Raw genomic sequence first — 21,596 nt, 5'->3', positions numbered from 1 at the left:
GGAAAGATGTGACTACACTGGAGAGGGTGCAGAGGAGATTCCCCAGGGTGTTGCCTGGGATGGAGTGTTTCAGTCATGAGGAGAGACTGGAGAGGCTGGGTCTGTTCTCCCCAGAGCAGAGGAGGGTGAGGGGGACCTGACTGAGGTGCACAAAATTATGATTGTAAGAAACTTTTCCGCAATGGAGCGGTATCTAAAACCAGAAGGCATGGGTTTAAGGTAAGGGGCAGGAGCGTTAGAGCAGACTTCTCCCAGATGAACAAACTATCCCCCTCTCTGGGTGAGGAGTGGGGGAGAAGGGGGGTAAATTCTCATCTTGTGACTTCCCAGTGATATATTTATCAGTTCTTGTCATGTACTCAAATAGCTCAGAACCATGAGGAGCAGAGGTAATATGAATTATTGGCTACCTGAACACCAGCCAACATGTAAATTATTACATGTACATTGATAGGTGTAGCACAGTGTGGATATGGTGAGAACAACACTTCTAAATCGTTTGGCTGACCTGAGTAGCAAGTGCTACCAAATTATTGGACTCCTGACAGCCTTGCTTTCCTGCTATGGGGTTTGTGATTACAGGTTCAATTTGGAGCAAGTCCTATTTCACAGTATGGTCTGCCCGTGAGGCATCCATTGCAATGGCCTTCACTAACCTCTGGGACCTCGGCACCCTCCACTGCAGCCTGCACTCCTGTGATCCTCAGCAACATTCAGTCTGTATCTGACAGCATCATGTCTACCTCTCACACACCAGCAGAGTCTCAGTATCTCCACTTTGTGGTTACTTAACACTTTTGTTTTCCAACCTGCATCCTCCACTTCCCTGTTCTTCTCTCTCTCTCTCTCTCTCTCTCTCTTACTCTGTGTCTGTGTGTGTCTCTCTCTCTCACACACACACACGTTTCTTTCTTCCTCCCCCACTCATCACCATCACTTTTCCTTCTTTCACATCATCCCCTCTCTCCTCACTTTCCCCGCTCTCCACTCTTGCATTGAATCCTCCCTCTGCTGTCCTGCGCTGTACTTCTTCCCCTCACCCTCCTTGTGACTGTTCCCCATCTCCCCATCCCTGGACCCTCTCCCCTCTTTCATCCCTCAGCTCTCTCTCTCTCTCTCTCTTTGTCTGTTGATTAATGGTGCAGCATTTCCAGCCAAATAATTCACAGCATGGGTGTGCGAGAGAGAAAGAGAAAGCAACTGAGGATTAATTTACTGTTCCCTATGAATGACACATCACCCAATCGGGAATGCAGAGAAAGTGTCGGAGCTAATGGAAGTGAAATAGGACTTGCTCAGAGGTGAATTTCTAATCACACATCACACTGCACTAAAACAAGGCTGAAAGGAGTAATGATTGGTGTCTCATAGCAGTCAGGTCAGAGAAACCTTTTAAAATGGTGGCGTTCCCATTAAATGCACACTGTGTTACATCCCTTTGCACCTCATCTGTAATACTTTGTGCTTGGGTCTCTGAAATGGGTCTTGAATTCATGGCATGAAGCCTCCCTCTTCCTGACCAACACACAAAATGCTGGAGGAACTTAGTGAATCAGGCAGCATCTGTGGAGGGAAATGGACAGTTGACATTTCAGGTCGAGACCCTTCATCAGGACTGGAAAGAAAGAGGGGAGATAGACAGTATAAAAGGGTGGGGGGAAGGGGTGGAGCAAGAGCTGGTGGGTTATAGGTGGATCCAGGTGAGGGGGGTGAGGTTGATAGGCAGGTGAGGGAGGGGAGAGAGTGGGAATAAGGTGAGAAGCTGGGAGGTGATCGGTGGAAGAGGCAAAGGGCTGAAGAAGATAGAATCTGATAGGAGAGGACAGTGGACCAGGAATAAGGGGATGAGGTGGGGAGGGGAACCAGAGGGAGGAGTGTGTGGGTGAGGGGCAGGTGGAGAGGGTGAGCGAGGGGAAAGAGATGGAGTGATGAGAGCCAGTGGGATAAGGGGGAGAAAAAGGGGGACAGAATGGAAGGGTTACCGGAAGATAGAAAAATCAATGTTCATGCCATCAGGTTGGAGAATACCAAGGCAGCATATGAGGTGCTGTTCCTGATGTGACTTTAAACCAGGATACTGTGCACCCAGTCTCGGGAACAATAAAAGACCCTCTGCCCCTATCTCAAGGAAGAACAGTTAGGAGGAGGATCTCAGGGACAGGAGTCTGTACGTTCTCCCCGTGTCTGCGTGGGTTTCCTCCGGGTGCTCCGGTTTCCTCCCACATTCCAAAGACGTACAGGTTAGGAAGTTGTGGGCGTGGTATGTTGGCGCCGGAAGCGTGGCGACACTTGCGGGCTGCCCCCAGGACACTCTACACAACAACGCATTTCACTGTGTGTTGCGATGTACATGTGACTAGTAAAGATATCTTTTCTTATTTTGTTTTCTTCAATCAAAACCCCTTGTAAACTATCAGATTATCTGTTCTTTTACCTCATTGCTGCTTGTGGGATCTTGCTGTGTGAACATTAGCTGCTGTGTTTCCAGCCTGTTGATGGATTGGCCACGTGGGTTGGAGATTGTATGCCAATCTGCAGATGATATCAGACTAGTGAAGGAGTCGGTCAGTCATGAGTGGGATGGCCTCATGTTACAGGGAAGCCATTAATAAACTTGCAAAGAGGGCTAGTAATTGGCGAATGTTGTTCAACACCGATGAATGAGAGGTAGTACAGTTTGAAAGGAGAAATAGGGAAAGGACAGTACTTGGAAGGAGCAAGTCCAGGTAAGACTGAGGGACATTGGGACCTTTGAACACAGATGCATCACTAAATCAGTAAAAGTTACACCATCAGTTGGCAAGGCCATTCAAGACAGCAATCAAGTATTTCTAGTGGAACAGGGTCAAAGCACAGGGAGCTGATGCCAATGCTGTATCGAACATTGGTTAGGCAAGACAGAGCAGTTACTGTATGCACTGCACTGCATACAGTTCAGGTCACCATATTACACAAAGGACAAGGAGGATGCAGAAAATCAAGATTTATAACATTATATATCAGGAAAGGTTGAACAGACTCGGTCTCTCTTCTCTTGAGGAGGGAAGGCTGGTGGGTAACCTAACAGGGGTCTTTGGTATGATCGAAGATTTTGATAGACACAAAGTAGAACGAGCGGCATCGACGTGAGCTGGTCACCCAGACACCCCACAGAGGCTTCAGAAGTATCTCTCCCCAAAGAGTAGTGAAGAAAGCAGATTTCCTCCACCAAAGAACATTAGTGAACCTGATGGGTTTTTACAACAATCTGTTAGCTTCATGGTCCATTATTATTGATTCAAGCATTTTAAATCAGTGATTTACTTGCAAGTGTCTAAATATAAATTCCCCAGCTAGGAGTGGTTGAGACAAACAGTAGAGGTTTAAGGGGAGTCTGGACAAGCGCCTGAGGGGGAAAGGAACAGAGGGTCATGCCGACAGATTTCGATGAAGAAAGACAGGAGGAGACTCAAACAGAACGTAAGTGCTAGCACGGATTGGTTGGGCCAAATGGCTTGTTATATCCTCTGTAATTTTACCAATCTGTAATCAAGGATTCTGCTGATCTTTTCCTTGAGGATTTTGCAAGGGATGATGGATGAGGTATCTGCATACACGGTGAGGCGGAATCCTCTTGTCCAACCCCTGTCCCCTCATTTCACCCTGCTCCATTGGTTTGCTGGTGCATTCACTAAACACCCGGCCCTGTTCCAAATCCTGACCAAGGCTCAGGTAGCAAGTGTGGGTGTCAGGAAGGGGAAGGGGCTGGCTAGGTTTCCTGCTCCAGTTGTGAGTGTGTCCTCTCTCTCCTCTCATCCTTGCACCCTCTATCACCTCTTATAGCTCTCTTTTCTATGTTCTGGCCTCTGGAGGCTCCTCCACTTCTCCCAGTTTTGACACAGATACTCCCAACCTCTGAGCCCTAAACGCTGCAACTTATGCCCTAAAACTCTCCTACTCACCCGGAGAATGCTCGTTAAAACCTACCTCTTTGACCCACCACTCCCAGTGTTAATCTGTGGCCAGTTAAACTCCTACAGTATCCTCAGCCAGTTAGTCAAAAGTGCTACATAAGTGGAAGTTGTTGTTGCATTTAGCATGCACACGATAGAGTGGAATAGTGGTTAAGTAACTGGATTAATAAACAGCAGCCTGGATCAATCATCCTGAGACACGAGCTCAAATCCCACATGGTAGCTGGGGAATTTAAATTCAAGAAATTAAATAAAATCTGAAATGAACCAAAAAACAACAGCTCTTAGCTCCATCCACCATGACACCTTCGCTCCGTCCGCCACAACAGCCAGGAGCTCCCGGTGGCCGCCCACTTCAATTCCACATCCCACTCCCACACTGACATGTCTGTCCACGGCCTCCTCTACTGTCAGGTTGAGGCCAGACACAGGTTGGAGGAACAACACTTCATACAGTACACCGCCTCGGGAGTCTCCAACCTGACGGCATCAACATCGATTTCTCTAATTTCTGGTAACTCCTCCCCTTCTCTTTCTCCCCTCCCCCCCAACTCACATTCCTGTGGTTCCCTTCCCCCACCTTGATGACCTGCTCATTTCCTCCCCTCCCCTCCCCCATCCTTTATTCCATGGTCCACTGCCCTCTCCGACCGGATTCCTTCTTCTTCAGCCCTTTGTTTCTTCCTCCCATCACCTCCCAGCTTCTCACATCTTCTCCCCTCCCCCACCCACCCACCATTCCCCTCTCACCTGGACTCACCTGTCACCCACCACCTGTGCTCCTCCCCCCTCCCCCACCTTCTTATTCTGGTTTCTACCCTCTTCCTTTCCAGTCCTGATGAAGACTCTCAGCCTGAAACGTCAACTGTTTATTTCTGTCCACTGATGCTGCCTGACCTGCTGAGTTCATCCAGCGTTTTGTGTATAACTCTTAGTAACATTGGAATTGGGATTGGAATTAGTTTACTATTGTCACTTGTACCGAGGTACAGTGAAAAACTTGTCTTGCAAACCGATCGTACAGGTCAATTCATTACACAGTGCATTGAGGTAGTACAGGGTAAAACAATACAGAATGCAGAGTAAAGTGTCACAGTTACAGAAAAAGTGAAGTGCAGGCAGACATAAGGTGCAAGGTCAGAACAAGGTAGATTGTGAGGTCAAGAGTCAACATTAACCATGGAATGACTGTATTATTCTTAAAAACCTATCTGGTTCACCAATTCCCTTTGGGGTGGAAATCTGCTGACCTTCCAGAGTCTGCATTATATCTGAACCCAGACCCACCAAAGTATGGTTGACTCCTTACTGCCCCCAAGAAACGAGTTGCTTTCATTCAGGGGTAGATGGTAAATGCCACCCTGCCAATGATCCCCATGTCTTACGAACTAATAAAAAGAAAATCTGTGTTTTATAAGTTCAAGTTCAAGTTTATTGTCACAGGCATACATACAAAGGGTACAAATGCCATGAAAATTAGTTTATTGGAGCAGCAAAACAGAATATTCCAAACATAAGTTACCATAAGCTTAAATTAGCATAAACTATGCGTAAGAGAATGAGGGGTGACCTTACAGAGGTGTATAAAATTACGAGGGGCATAGACTAGGTGAATGCACAGTCTTTTTCCCAGGGTTGGGCAATCAAGAACTAGAGGGCATAGGTTTAGGGTGAGAGGGGAAAGATTTAATAGGAACCTAAGGGGCAATTTTTTCACTCAGAGGGTGGTGGGTATATGGAACGAGCTGCCAGAGGAAGTGGTTGAGGCAGGAACATTAAGGACATTTAAAAGGCACTTGGACAGGTACATGGATAGGAAAGGTTTAGAGGGATATGGGTCAAACGTGGGCAAATAGGACTAGTTTAGATGGGAACCTTGGTCAGCATGGACCAGTTGGGCTGAAGGGCCTGTTTCTGTGCTGTATGACTCTGTGACTCTATAACTTACTCAACAAAATAAACACAATGACACTAGTGCAAGTTGAGAGAGATATAAAGAAATATAGCTTGAGGTAGTATTAGGGTGTTTCAAGTGGGTTCAAGAACCTGATGGCAGTGGGGAAGAAGCTGTTGTTGAACCTTGAGGTGTGGGTCTTCAGGCTTCTGTACCTCCTGCCTGATGGCAGCATCGAGAAGAGGGCATAGCCCAGATGGTGGGGGTCCCTGATGATGGATGAGGTCCCCGATGCATGGCCCAGTATGGTTTGGATGGTGGGGGTCCCTGATGATGGATGTTGCCTTCCTGAGACTTTGCCTCTTAAATGTGTGTGTCGGTGTATTTTTTTTATAGTGAAGCATATGCAGATATGTTATCTATCTAGGACAGTGCAATGAACCGCCAGAGAATGTCTGGTACATGTGGAGAGATGTCTCAGTGCAACTGAGCATCTTCAGAAAAGGAAAGAGATGTACAATGAGATGTTCTATATTTTGCTCTCAAAGGACTGTAAGGTTTTCCTCAGGATAGCATTTAATCTTTGTAAGCATATTTTCATAAAACATGGCATTAATATTTTATGCTGGTTCATTTTTAGCATGTTTCTGATGCAAATGCTGTGCTGTAGTCTTAATTTCCATAGCTGAAATTTGCTGCCGTGCTCTCCTTCATTGCAAAGCTACTTAAAACCTCCTTCTTTCACCACGGTATTGGTCAGCTGTTGCCTGTTGTACTATTCTTGCTTCTGCAACAGAGGGTTGTGGGTTCAACACCCCTTCTAGAGACCTGAGCCCCAAAAGCTGGGCTGAGGTTCCCAGCGAGGCACTGAGGGAGCCCTGCACTGTCAGAGGTGATGCCTTTCAGAGGATATGTTAAACCCTCCCTACCCTCTTGGGTCGATGTAAAATATCCTGTACAGGAACACAAAAGAGTTCTCATCAGCCTGACTGCACCAGATGATCCATTCACTGCCACATTGCTGTTTTGGTAATTTGTAATTGGTTTATTATTGTCACATGTGCCGAGATACAGTGAAAGAGAATGCAGAATATAGTGTAATAGTTACAGAGAAAGTGCAGGCTGACAATAAGGTGCAAGGGTCACATTGAAATTGACTGAGAGATCAAGAGTTCATCTTTTTTGTATAAGATATCTGTTCAAGAGTCTTATAACAGTGGGAGAGAAGCTGTCCTTGAGCCTGGTGGTACGTGTTCTCGAGCTTTTGTATCTTCTGCCGGATGGGAGGGGGGAGAAGAGAGAATGTCCAGGGTGGGCGGGGTCTTTGATTATAGAACCACAGAACCATAGAGCACAAAACAGGCCCTTTGGCCCATCATGTTGTGCCGTCATCAAACCACCCTCACACTACCTAACCCCTTCCTCCCACATATCCCCCCATCCCACACTCCTCCATATGCCTATCCAACAAGCTCTTGAACCTGTCCAATGTATCTGCCTCCACCACCACCCCAGGCAGTGCATTCCATGCACCAACCACTCTCTGGGTGAAAAACCTCCCCTTGACATCTCCCCTGAACCTCCCACCCATAACCTTAAAGCCATGCCCTCTCGTCTTGAGCATTGGTGCCCTGGGAAGGAGGCGCTGATGATGTTGGGTGTTTTACTGAGGCAGTGAGAAATTTGTTGCTTCTTTCACATTTTGTGCTTATTTAGGCTTTTCATACCTAAATTATGTAAGAGTGAATTTTTATTCCAAGTCTCAAATTGTTTGATAGTGATTTGCAAGTTTTGTGAATTTCTATTACCTGCACTGCTGCAGATCGAAGGCTACGCTGTACTTGTCTTAAATGGGGAAGTGGTAATGGAGTGTGGAAGGGAGGGGATATTTTTGATTATTGAGCACACTCCAGTTGTTGTAGTGCCTGCACTATGACAATGCCTAAACTTCAAAACTTCTTCATCTTTTAGAGCACTATGCAGCATGGTGAAATGAGAATGCAGATATTTTCTTGGATCTAGGTTATATTTTAGCTGAATACATCTCTGTGTGAGCTGCCCTTTCAAGTTCTGTCACATTATTTTGCCTACATCATTCCTATTAAGTCAACGTACATAACTGGCAAGGAAAAGTAGAATGGATCTCTGCAACCAGATCTGATGTCATGCTGTAGTTGCAGCAAAAGATTATTATCCTGAATATATTCAGTTACTGAATCCCAAACACGGCTATTGAAAGGTCAATATTTATCAATGAATCTGGGCCTGAGCAGACTAAAATGGGGGTGATGGAAGAGACAGAAAGATGAATAGAAAGAGAGAGGGAGTAAAAAAACAAAGAGATCCCGATTAGAAGGGCAAAATGGACAAGGATAGACAGAAATGAAGCACATACAACAACAGAAAAGCAAGTGGAGGGAGTGACAGAGAGAGAAATCAGAGAAGGGGGTGGGATGGACAGAGTGAAGATGACAGAAGGTAAAGAGCAAGTAGCAAGTACGGGATGGAACAAAAGATGGTTTGATAGAGAAAGAGAAAAAGGAGAGGCCCAGAGAAAGGGGGAGACCCTGAGAGAGTGAGAGAGGAAAAATGACAGAATAGTAGAAGAAGTGAGGTGGAAGAGGAAGGACAGAAGTGGGGGGGTGGGGAGAGAGGTGCAAACAGGTAGAGAGGGAAAAACAGAGAATGGTATTGGCAGAAGAAGAGAGGAGGATGGGTAGGTAAAACAGGAGACAAAGCATCGTAGCGTTAGAGTCTGTACTTCCCTCCCTCTCAAGGTGGGCACACAACATCTCCAGAGGAACCCCTGCTCCCTTTCAAGGAAACAAAATTGGGAGAATTGTTATTTGGAAACACATGGAGAAATGGAGCTGTAAAGAATCTGCCTACCTTGAATCTTTAAACTGGCAACTATAAGTGCTCAGGTCTAATAATTTTGGCCATCCATTGTGCTCAGATAGTTTACACAACTGGCACTGCACCAGCAAAAAAGCTATAAAGTGGTGTGGAAGATATTATGGCAATCTCTCATTTGGAAGCTTATCGGGGTGCAATGGTTTGCCATCAGTAGGATCTGCTCATCCCATCCAGGCTTGTGTGTTCAACTCCATGTGGACTTATCAATGCCAGCTTTTGGCCATGCAGCTGACCTCATTTCTTCACCTTTTGCAAATAAAACCTGATTGCATTTGAATTCTCTTCCACACCTGGGTGTATCTCCACCAAAACAACACAAGTTGTCACTATCGGAGGACCAAGTATAAATGACTGTCATGAAAGCTCTCCACAAAGAACAAGCAGCCTCTGCGATGTGGGGTTGACTTCTGTCGCTGCCACAAGTCAACCCCAAGGGATTGATCAAAGGGATCTCTGCACTCTCTTTTTCAGTCTAAATCCTGAGGTTCCGCCATCTCTCCCTGCTGATGCTGCAAAATGTTGCTCAGTCAGTCTGCTGATCATTAACATAGGACTGCAATGGTTCAAGACAGTTGCTTGCCTTCACCTTCTCGAGGGCGACCGGAGCAGGCAATAAATGCTAACCTTGTCAGAGATACCGACTTCCCCAAAAGTGACTAATTAAAAAATGCCAAATACAGCTCATCCAAATTTCCTGTGTTGTTGGTCAGCCCAGAACATTGTAAATTTTCACCCAAGGTGAATGTTGTGTCTCTGATGTTTCAGAGTTGCCGTTATGGTTTCAGAGACTCCATAATGTTAGATATGAGAGGACCTTTCACTTCTTATATGGTCAAAATCTGAGGGAACTGCCTGCACTGAGTCGTAGAGTTATACAGCATGGAAACAGGCCCTTTGGCCCAACTGGTCCATGCCAACCATGGTACCCATCCAAGCTAGTCCCATTTCCCAGCATTTAGCCCATAACCTTCCAGACCTTTCTAAAGGGGGAAAATTCAAAACCAATGTGGAAACAATAGTTCACTGAATGAATGTACCAAAAGATCCTTGTGGAATTTTCTTATCCTAATAGCCGTTGCTGGCTGCCAAAGGTTCAAAGAGATCCCTGATATCCAGCCACAGTGAAGTCGTTGAACTAATCTGACAGCTAATTAGCATTCAAGAATTTTCACAGACAGCAAGCCAGCAAGTAATAAATGCATTTTTTAATTAACTTTTATAATATTTTACAGTACTAAGTGAAAATTGGAGCATGCACATGATTAAAGCAGAAGCAGAAATATACTTATTTAAAAAATAAATCCATTCTGTTTGAAATATTTATGAAAGAGAATTACAGTCCAATGGTTTTTTTTGAGACAGATATTGCTAAACAGTAATAATGGTTTAACATTGTATTAAAAATTAATTTGTACCCTATACATTAAAGTGTAACATCTTTAAGTTATGTTGCACTAAGGTTGATTCATAAATACTTTATAGTCAGTAATTTCACCTAATAGTTTTTTGGAGAGGGCTTCGGACAACAATGCTTGTGGACATTGGTTTCCACCCCATTGTCCTCTGTGAGATGGGATAAAGCTCATGCCTCCCAAGTGAATAATCTTCATCTGTTTGTCTTGAGAATGATTCCTCAACCATAAAGGACAACCAGCTTGGCATGATTCTGTCTGATGAGCAGATTAAAAAAAAATCTTTTGATTTTTCTGAGTGATAGGAAAATGAGGGACCCTTAAACTAAACAGGAAAGTTTAACTTCAGCTGCAAGAAAACAAACTGCTGGAGGAACTCAGCCAATCAGACGGTATCCATGGAGGGAAATGGACAGTCGACGTTTCAGATCGCGACCCTTCATCTGGCTCTTTCTCTTTCTCTTTCTGTGTCTCCAGGTTCAGCTTCACCTCCTGTTAGGCTAATCACTGAGTGACACAGCAGTAATAGTTCTGGTGGCTGGTCATGGCCACTGCTGAGACCACACCACACTCAGAGAGGAGATAGGGAAACCCCTGAACCAGAGGTCCATCTGCACTTGCTCCACCTGTGTGTTGCTACACTATCCAAACCTCATGATGCATAGAACACAGAACAGTACAGCACAGGAACAGGCCCTTCGGCCCACGATGTCTGTGCCGAACACAATGCCAAATTAAACTAAATCTCTTCGCTTGCACATGATCCACATCCCTCCACTCCCTGCACATTCATGTGTCTATCTAACAGCCTCTTAAACATCACTATCGTATCTGCCTCCACCACCACCCCTGGCAGCCCGTTCCAGGCACCCATCACCCTCTGTGTAAAATACTGCCCCCCACATCTCCTTTGAACTTAGAGGGAAAGTGTATGTCTTGTAGTACTCTATGTTTCTACCCAAGAATAAAGATTCTGACTGTCTACTCTATCTATGCCTCTCATCATTTTATAAACCTATCAGGTCTCCCCTCAGCCTCCGATGCTTCAGAGAAAATAATGCAAGTTTGTCCACCCTCTCCTTATAGCTCATACCTTCTAGTCTAGGCAGCATACTGATAAACCTCTTCTGCACCCTCTCCAAAGCCCCCAAATCCCTTCTGTAATGGGGCGACCAAAATTGCACACAATACTCCACTCACTCATGTGGTCCCACAAAATGATGTTCTGGATCTTGCTGTTGTAAGGACGGAGAAGCTATTGGTAATCCCTGTCATTACACTGTGAACTTGGCAGCAACTTTGGGATTTTCAAGTTCAACAACACAGATGGGGAAGTTCCAAGGTTGCTGCCAATTTCACAATGCACAGGAGCAGCAATCTGCTGGAGGAAATCAGCAGGTCGAGCAGCATCTGTGGGAGGAAAGGAATTGTCGACGTTTCAGATCAAAACCCTGCATCAGGACTGGATCCACACCGTCCAGAGTCCCAATGCAGGGTTTTGACCTGAAATGTCAACAATTCCACTCCCCCCACAGATGCTGCTCGACCCGCTGACCTCCTCCAGCAGATTGTGTGTTGCTCCAGATTCCAGCCTTTGCCGTCTCTGGTGTCTTCACAATGCACTGACTGTGATAGGTTTCATTGTGGATCAAGAGATAAGGGGTTAGTATAGGAGAACAGATGATAAAGCAGGCAAGATGGACTGAATGGCCTACTCATTTTATTTTTTATGTTCTAGTTTAACATTTACCAAACGTGTGCAGCTGGGAGCTCAGTGATTCTAAATCCTCGCTGGTGCTTTGATTCTGGGATTTATGGCCCTTGAGACACAATACAGAAATCTACTGGTGCTGCTGTTGCAAAGGTTCTGGTGGTGGACAGCTGAGTTATTGTGCTAAGGTTTGCTGCTGCAGGATGTCAGCCCAAGGTTCACGAGAAGCTGAGCTAATTCACTAACGCTGCAGATCGGAGATCATCCCCCTCAGAACTGCAATCTATCATGTAAATGGCTGTTTGAAATCATTTGCAGCAGAGTCTTCCATCGGGATTGTTGGCATCAGAGGAGAGGCTATCTCTAATGCCTCACATTGTAGAGTGAATGACTCACACCCTTCATTAGCTGTCTGCTTGCCTGTAGACCTTCTAAAGGCTCTTGTCCCACATGCTGCACTTGGCAGGACTTCCAAGGGAGAAGTGGAAGGGGAGAGGGGAGGAGAAAAGCGGGAAGAGGAAACTGAGGAAATTAGAGAGAAATAGATGAGAGAGAGAGAGAGGAGATGTAACAACATACACGTAGATATGCCTACACACAGACAGTCAAGCACACACAACACACATACACACAAATACAACATATTTTTGCACACATGTACAAGTACACACACACACCTATGCATGCAGTCACACATACTGTATACACCTATATCCATAAACAACTCACTCACTATCTGTATGCACACTCCTGCATGCACACAAGTGCACATCATTTACATGTACACACACACGTGTGTGCACATACACATAAATGCCACACCAGCACATACAGTGTGGATGTGGATGTGCACATACAGACACACACACACAGACACACACAGACATTCACACACAAACATATGCAGGCACAGTCACACAGACACAGACACAGACACACACACACACACACACACACACAGACATACATGGACTTGTGCATATGACAATAAACTCGACTTTGACAGACACACACACAGACATACACACGCAGAATCATACACCAACACACACCAACATATACACCAACACACACACATACACACACACACACACACTCACACGCACACAGACACAGACAGACACACACACACACACACACACACACACACACACACACACACACACACACACACACACACACACACACACAGGCACACACAAAGTCCACAGCTGTGGACAGGCTACAGTCTTCCTTCCCTAGATTGAAATAACAGCAGTCATTTGGTTCTATCGTGGTTATCCACATCACTGAGTCACGGAATGAATCATTAGAAACCTTGTAAGATAAAAAGAAATGAATAAATGGTTGAACTTTGAAGCTCAAACACTGGAGATGAATAACGAGAGGTTTCCATTGAGTGAATTTGCATTTTTGATTTGAGAAGTCGACAGGAACTCAGTCAATGGCAGGGTTAAACTATCAGCCTGATAAAAAGCATTAATTAAATAACATCTAATCCCTTCTCTTAGCGAACAGTTAGTCAGGCAGAAGTGGGGGAGGGAGCTCACAGATCCATCTGTCTTTGAAAAGAACAGATTGATATTTAGGGAAAAACAGTCAAGGAGCTGAGATTGATCTTCGAGGAATTCAAATAGGATTAGGGATTGAAGTAGTTTGGAGAGACAGAAAGAGCGGAATGAGAGAAAGGAGAGACAGAGACAGAGTGTGGAGAGAAAGAGTGTGGAGGGAGAGAATGTGGACAGAGAGTGTGGAGAGAGAGAAAACATGGAGAGAGAAAGAGAGCGTGGAAACCAGCTGAAGAGAAGTTGAAAGAGTGAAACTGGGACAAAAAGTTCAGTAGATTTTTAGATGTGAAGGAATCGAGAGATATGAGGTTAGTGCGGGATGGTGGTGCTGAAGTAAAAGATCAGTCATGAAATTATCCAACAGCGGGGCCTGATGCCCTCTGCTTCTCTTTGTAATATTCTAAGAGCAAAATCGGAATTGCAAATTCAGGGTTCGGATGATTAAAAATAAAAGTGAAGGAGGAAAAGTGAGAGAAAACTAAATAAAAGTGAAGGGGCAAGAAAGCTAAACGACAAACGGAGAGCAAGGGGGCTAGAATTTCCCTCTCAACCACTCATTATCTCTAACTGCTCGCACTGTCGGGCATCTTTCAGAACTTTCCTCCAGTTGAATGCTTCACCATCTATGCCGTCACAATCTCATTTCTCTTAGCAATCTAGTGTACAAGATGATAAGAGGCATAGATCGAGTGGACAGTCAGAGACTTTTTCCCAGAGTAACAGTGGCTAACACGAGGGGACAAAGTTTTAAGGTGATTGGAGGAAGGTATAAGGGGGATGTCAGGGGTAAGTTTTTTACACAGAGGTGGGTGCGTGGAACGCACTGCCGGCAGAGGTTGTGGGGGCAGATACATTAGGGACACTTAAGAGACTGTTAGATAGCCACATGTATGATAGAAAAATAGGGGGTTACGTGGGAGGGAAGGGTTAGATAGATCTTAGAGCAGGATAAAATGTCGGCACAACATTGTGGGCCGAAAGGCCTGTACTGTGCTGTCAGGTTCGATGTTCTGTGTTCCATGTAATGACCAGGCCCGTCATCGTCCCAGGCTGAACACAGTTCCTGCCAACCCTGGCGTTGTATTTATTCAGGAGCAGGGTTTTGAACTGATAGCCCTTCCACCACCAGCACTCACAACTAATTATAAGCAGGTAGGATATCACTGGGAATACGGAGCAAGGTGATCAGTATCTCGGAAGGTCCGGGTAAATGGGAAAAGGGGGGTTGGTGGCATTGCTGATAGAAGAAATTGATGCAATAGTGAGGAATGGTGTTAGCTCAGACGAGAGGGAATCTGTATGGGTAGAAATCGCCAGTGGTGAGTGTGTACAGACCCCCAAACAGTTGTGATAATGTTTGAGACACAAGAGAGACTGCAGATGTTGGAACTCTGGAGCAACACACACAAAATGATGGAGGGACTCAACAGGTCAGGCAGCATCAGTCCCGATGAAGGGTCTCGGTCAGAAACGTCGGTCAGAAACGTCAGCTGTTCATTTCCCTCCATAGATGCTGCCTGACCTGCTGAGTTCCTCCAGCACTTTGTGTTGTTGCTGTGGTAATGTTGGAGGTGGCATTAAACAGGATGTTAGAGGTATGATAAGAGTACAACTGTAACCACGGATGGATTTAATCTACATGTAGATTGGCTGACCAAATTAGCAATGATGCTTTCTCCTATTAGATTTCATCATCTTCAGCCCTTTGTCACCTCCACCTGTCACCTCCCAGCCTCCGTTCTGTTTCCATTCTCCCCTCCCCGTCTGCCTATCAACCCCCTCACCTAGGTGTACCCATCACCTTGCTCCACCCCTTCCCCCCACTTTTTTTATACTGACGGTCTCCCCTCTACCTTTCAGTCCAGATGAAGGGTCTCAACCTGAAACGTCGACTGTCCATTTCCCTCCACAGATGCTGCCCGACCCGCTGAGTTCCTCCAGCTTCTGGATGCTGCGGAGGAAGAGTTTCTGTAGTGGATACGTGATGGTTTGCTGGACCAACATGTTGATTAACTAGAGGGTAGGTCAGGAGACACAAGGGAGCAAAAAAGTAAACTACTGGAAGAACTCAACTGGTCAAGCAGCATCTGTGAAGGCAAAGGAATGTTTACTGTTTCGGGTTGAGACAGCAAAAGCTGATTCTGAAGTGAAGGTCCTGGTTCTAAATAAAAGAAACAGCAAAGAGTCGAGAGTTGGCTGAGATAGATTGAGGAACTTTACCTACGAGGTTGGCAGTGGATCAGTAGTGACAAACATATAAGTAACAAATGGATGAACTGCAACAATCGTCAATAAAACTGGTGGGGTGGCTCAACCATGGCTAGCAGGGGAAATTGGGGAGAATATTAGCTCCAAGGAGGAGATGTATAAATTGGCCAAAAACAGCATCAAACCTTTCTACTGAAAACTGTTCAGAACTCAACAAAGGGAAACCAAGGATTAATTAAAAGGGAGAAAATTGAGACTAAGATGCCAGGAACATAAAAATTGACTGTAAAAGCTTCTATAGATATGTGAAGAGCTGAAGATTAGTGAGGGCAAATATAGACTCTTTACAGCAGGAAGAGTGGCATTTGTAATGGAAAAAAATGCTTGGCGGACCAATTGAATGAGGGAGGTCACAACTAACCTCCCAGAAATGTTGGGAACCTTGGATCTGCTGAGAAGGGGGCAATAAGGAAAGTCAGTGTTGGTAGGGAAATGGTGTTGGGGAACATGTTGGGATTGCAGGCTAATAAATCCCCAGGGACTGAGTGTCTGCATCCTGGAGTACTTAAGGAAGTGGCACTCGGAATAATGGATGCATTGGTGGTGGTTTTCCAATATTCTTTAGGGTCTGGATCAATTCCTGTGGATTGGAGGGTAGCTAATGTAGCCCTGCCAACTTATAAAAGGAGGGAGAAAGAAAACAGGGAATTACAGACTGGTCAGCCTAGTATCAGAAGCATGGAAAATGTTGGAGCCCATTATCTGTTTGCGTGTTTCCTGTTTCTGTTTCTGAACTGTTTCCGTGCTGTACAACTTTATGAACTCTACTAAAGTGCAATGGCAGAGAATTTGGAAAACAACGACAGGATCAGTTAAAGTCAGCATGGACTTCTGAAAGAGAGGTGACACTTAACAAATTTACTGAAGTTCTTGAGGATGTAACTGGTAAGTGAATGAGGGCGGATCAGTGGATGTGGAGTATTTGGATTTAGAGAAGGTCTTTGACAAGGACTTTCTCTGTCGGTATCAGCCATTCATCCGTGATATTACCTCAGCTTGTTTGTATTTCTCTCTGGGAGTGGAGGCTGTGCCCTGCCGGGCTTGTCCTCCTGCTCTGCATTTCACAACTTCTACATAAGAAATTAGAGTGGGAGAGTGAACTGGTGGGCAGAAAGGAAACAAAGAGTGGGAATAAATGGGCTTTTCCCATTGGGAGGGGTCCACAGAGTTCAGTGCTGAGGACTCTACCATTCGCAATATTTGTTAATGATTTAGATGAGGGAGGTAAATGTAAAATCTCCAGGTTTGCAGATGACACAAAGTTCATATGGAATTGGAGAAGGCAGAGAGACTCCACTGATTTGGACAGGTTGAGTGAGTGGACAGATTGAGTGAGTGGGCAGGTTGCGTGAGTGGACAGGTTACATGATGGACAGGTTGCGTGAGTGGACGGCATGCATTTAAGGTGAGAGGGGGTAGGTTGAGTAGAGACGTGAGGGGTATATTTTTCACGGAGAGAGTGGTGGATCCTGGAATGCGTTGCCTGATAGGGTGGTGGAGGCAAATTCATTGGGGGCTTTTAAGAGGGGCTTGGATGGGCACATGAATGAGAGGAAAATGGAGGGCTGTGGGCATTCTGTAGGTAGGAGGGAATAGCTATGTCAGCACAACATTGTGGGCCGAAGGGCCTGTTCTGTGCTGTACTGTTCTATGTTCTATGTTGCGTGAGCGGACAGATTGAGTGAGTGGGCAGGTTGCATGAGTGGACAGATGCTGCATAATCTGGATAAACTCGATCAGATTAATTTATTGTTGTATACACCAGGGAGCAATAAAATTCTTTACTGGCGTGAAGCTCACAGAGTAAACAGTGTACACAGTAATAAAAATACAGCAATAAACACAGCGACGAGCACAGAACAGCAGAATGGAGCAGAGACTGTCGTGCAGTCTGAAGTAGTGCAAAAAGAAATGTTAATGTGACAATAATGGAATAACCGAGAGGGGGAGAGTTCAGAGTCTGAGATCGTGGCAGCACCACCGGGAAGGGGAGGTGAGGGAGGTGATCGGTTCAGGAGTCTGACAGCAGTGGAGAAGAGGCTGTTCCTGAATCTGGACATCTGGGCTTTCAAGCTCCTGTATCTTCTCCCAGAAGGTAGAAGAGAGACAAGGGAATAGCCAGTGGCGGGCATCCTTGTTGATACTCACTTTGGAGGCTAAAACTGTAAGCTAGATAATTATCTGAACAGTGGTAGAGTAAGGAGGTGCAAGAGAAAGGGCATCCTTGAACACCAGTCAGTGGCAGTAAGCATGTAGGTGCAGCAGGCAAATGATGCATTGGTCTTCATTGCAAGAGGAATTGAGTACAGAAGCAGGGAGTTTTTACTGCAATTGAGCATGGCTTTGGGGAGACCACACCTTGAGCACTGTGTGCAGTTTTGGTCTCCTTATCTGAGGGAGGATGTTCTGGCTGTAGAGGGAGCACAGCGAAGGTTCAGCAGCCCGATGCCTGGGATGGTAGCACTGAAAAGTGTTTGGGTGACTGGGTTCCATTCGATCTCTTGGACGACAGCGACTGTTCCAAGTTGTATACAAACATCCCATGGAGATGCTAACAATTAGTTTCATCATGATCTTCATGAGGAAAGAAACAAAGAGAAATATTTGAGACTTGTGCTAAAAACACACACACATTTCTGTATTTTTTTAAGAGGGGAGAGAGCTTTCCTATTTCACAGCCCCAATACATTTCACAGTCAATCAAGAACGGTCACCATTGTAAGTTGTAGATACCTAACCCCTGTGGATGGTAACGACCACACAAGTAGTGCTTTCACTGCAGCCGGCTGAAGGGAGCATGTTATCCAAGGCACCAGGGCCAGCTCTCCTGCTTGCTGTTGAAGTCATTCACAGGATCTTTTATATCCACTGGATCGGGCACACAGGCAGTGTTTATCCTCCATTCATGGCATTTATGGTGGTTTTTCCTGTGCAGGTCATGTGTGAAAGCAGTTTCACCTGGAGCAGGTCAGGTTAACCATCACACACTGGTGAAATTGTGCCCACTGGGAAATTGGTCAAGGCGGACAAAATAGGGGTAATGTCCAAATTCTAGGCATTCACCTTGACAAGTGGTATCTCCAACAGCAGCACTCCCTCTCTGCTTGAGTCACAGGGAGACAGGGTGGTGAAGAAGGTGTTTGGCACACTGGCACTCAGGGCATTGAGTACAGACGTTAGGACGTTATGTTGCAGTTGTACAACACATTGGTGAGACCGCATTTGGAATGCTGTGTTCAGTTTTGATCACCTTGTTATAGGAAAGCTGGAATCAGAATCAGAATCAGATTTATTATCGCTGACCTGTGACGTGAAATGTGTTGTTTTGCAGCAGCCGTACAGTGCAAAGACTTAAAAATCTATAAATTACAAAATAAATAAATAATGCAAAAAGAAAGGAATACTGAGGTAGTGTTCATGGGTTCATGGATCATTCAGAAATTTACAAGGATGTTGCCGGGACTTGAGGGACTCAGTTATAGGGAGAGGTTGGGCAGGCTAGGTCTTTATTCCTTGGCTGTAGGAGACTGAGTGTGATCGTGCTGAGGTATATTAAGTCATGAAGGGCATAGATCGGGTGAGTGCACACAGTCTTTTTCCCAGGGTTGGGGAATCAACAACCAAAAGACATATGTTTAAGAGGAAAGATTTAAAAGGGACCTGAGGGGAAACTTCTTCACACAGAGAGCGGTGATCATATGGAATGAACTACCAGAGGAAGGTGGTGGAGGCAGGTACATTAACGACATTTAAAAAACACTTGGAGAGGTTTAGAGGCATACGGGCCAAACATGGGCAAATGGGACTAGCTTAGATGGGCATCTTGGTCAGCATAGACGAGTTGGTATTTCTGTGCTGTATGACTCTATGACTCCTGCACTGGAGTCTCAGCCGAGAGTTTGGTGCACAGATCCATACAGTCGGCCTTGAGCTGACAATCTTCTCATTCAAACATGAGACTGTTGCTGAATGACACTCACGTCTTATCACGAAGAAAGTGCAGGTCGCGCAGGACCTGATGCCTTCCGCTGTCGGATTGCCTGGTGACACTTCCAGCTCAGGTTACATTGAGTGCTCTCACAGCTGCCGCTCATCGCAAATCAATACTTTCTGCAGAGTTTAAATGATCTCATCATTATCAGGTTTCTGTTTGTGGCTGGGCTCTTCCGATGTAAAACGATCAGCATGTTGGAATCAGTACTTCCTCTCCAATCAGCTTCTGCCATCCGCAGCCCTCTGTCACCCCCACCTATCACCTGCCAGCCTCTGTCGCTGTTCCCACCCTCCCCTCCCCACCTGGATCTACCTATCACCTGCCAGCTCTTGCTCCACCCCTTCCCTTCACCCTGTTATCCCGGTTATCTCCCCAGATGAAAGGTCTCAACCCAAAATGTCGACTGTCCATTTCTCTCCACAGACGCTGCCTGACCCGCTGAGATCCTTCAGCTTCTTGTTATCTTGCTCCAGATTCTAGCAGCTACACTCTGTTGTGTCTCCAAGGTATAAAAGTGAGTGGATAATCGCTCTGTTCCTCTGGAACTGAGTGGGGATGAGCCAGGTGCAGCGGGATTTCAGCGCGACAACAAATGATCAGCAGTGGTTTGTGGCCGAGAGATTTATGACGGACCTCCTTATTGTTCATAGACTTCTATCGGTCTTTGAAAACCATGAGGTAACAGCACCATATTTTCTCCTAGGTGGATGTCTAAATCCTATGGCATGAGTTTGAAGAAGACCAGGGGAACCATCCCTTGTGCCCTGGCCAATATTTAACCCCCTCTCAATGTCACCAGATACAGTAAATAAAAACTCATCTTCCATTACACAGATGGGTCAGTACATTTCCAATATCACAGCAGTGACTTCACTTCGTTGGTTGTAAAGCAATGGGAGGGGCCCTATAGAAATTTGGTCGCTTTCTTCAAACAGGCGGACATTGGTGGCACTGAGTAAGGGCAAGGACTGTGAGGTTAAGTCAGCAGGGACTGCGGCTCCCCTTGGCTATCCTGCCCTGTCTCTCCATGGGGAGGTATGCAGACATCACGGGTCATGGATGCTTAGTTGTGAAGCCAATGTCGTCAAACAGCCTGCTAACGTGAGCCAGTCAATAGGTAGGACTCCCCAGGTCACTGTGGAATTGTAATGGCACAGAAGGAGGCCAGTTGGCCCATTGTCAATGCTGGGTCCTCGTCGACCAATCCTGTCAGTCCCATTCCCCAACTCTCTCTCCACAACCCTGCAATTGCGTTTTGAAGGCCCTGTTCCCTCTTCACACGGTGAGATCCGGACTGAAACCACTCTCCAGGTGAAAAACGTTCTCCTCACATCCCCTTACCTTTATCCCTAAACCTCTTCAAGCATCCACCGGAGGGAACGGTTTCCATCCCTTTCCTCTATCTGAACCAGTTACTGTCTTGTTAGCCTTGAGAAAATCTCCTCTCTCAAACTTCATAAAGCAAAAAACTCCAGAGACATAAACATCAGACACTGAAAACAGTCAGTAGGTCAGGCAGCATCTGAGGAGAGGGAGACTGAGTTAACAGTTCAGGTCCTAGACCTTTCATGAGAACCTTCTTTCTCCCAAGGAGAACAACCCCAACTTCTTCTGTCTAACCCTGCAGCTGAAATACCTCAATGAATAAAAAAGGAGTAGGCTATTTGGCCCTTTGAGCCTGCTGTACCATTCAATACAATCCTGGCTGGCCCTCTATCGCATAGCAGATCCCTGCTCTCCCCCCATTCTGTCGGATGCCTTTTGTGTTTAGCGACCATCCCTGGAACATCCCTGGAACATCCTTCCTAAAGTGTGGCAACCAGAATTGGCGGAAAAAGATGAACAAGGACATAAGAAAATAGGAACAGTAGGCCACTCGG

The sequence above is a fragment of the Pristis pectinata genome, chromosome 33 (genome assembly GCF_009764475.1).
Source record: "Pristis pectinata isolate sPriPec2 chromosome 33, sPriPec2.1.pri, whole genome shotgun sequence".
In the NCBI taxonomy this organism is placed as follows: domain Eukaryota; kingdom Metazoa; phylum Chordata; class Chondrichthyes; order Rhinopristiformes; family Pristidae; genus Pristis; species Pristis pectinata.
This window is presented reverse-complemented; position numbering follows the sequence as displayed.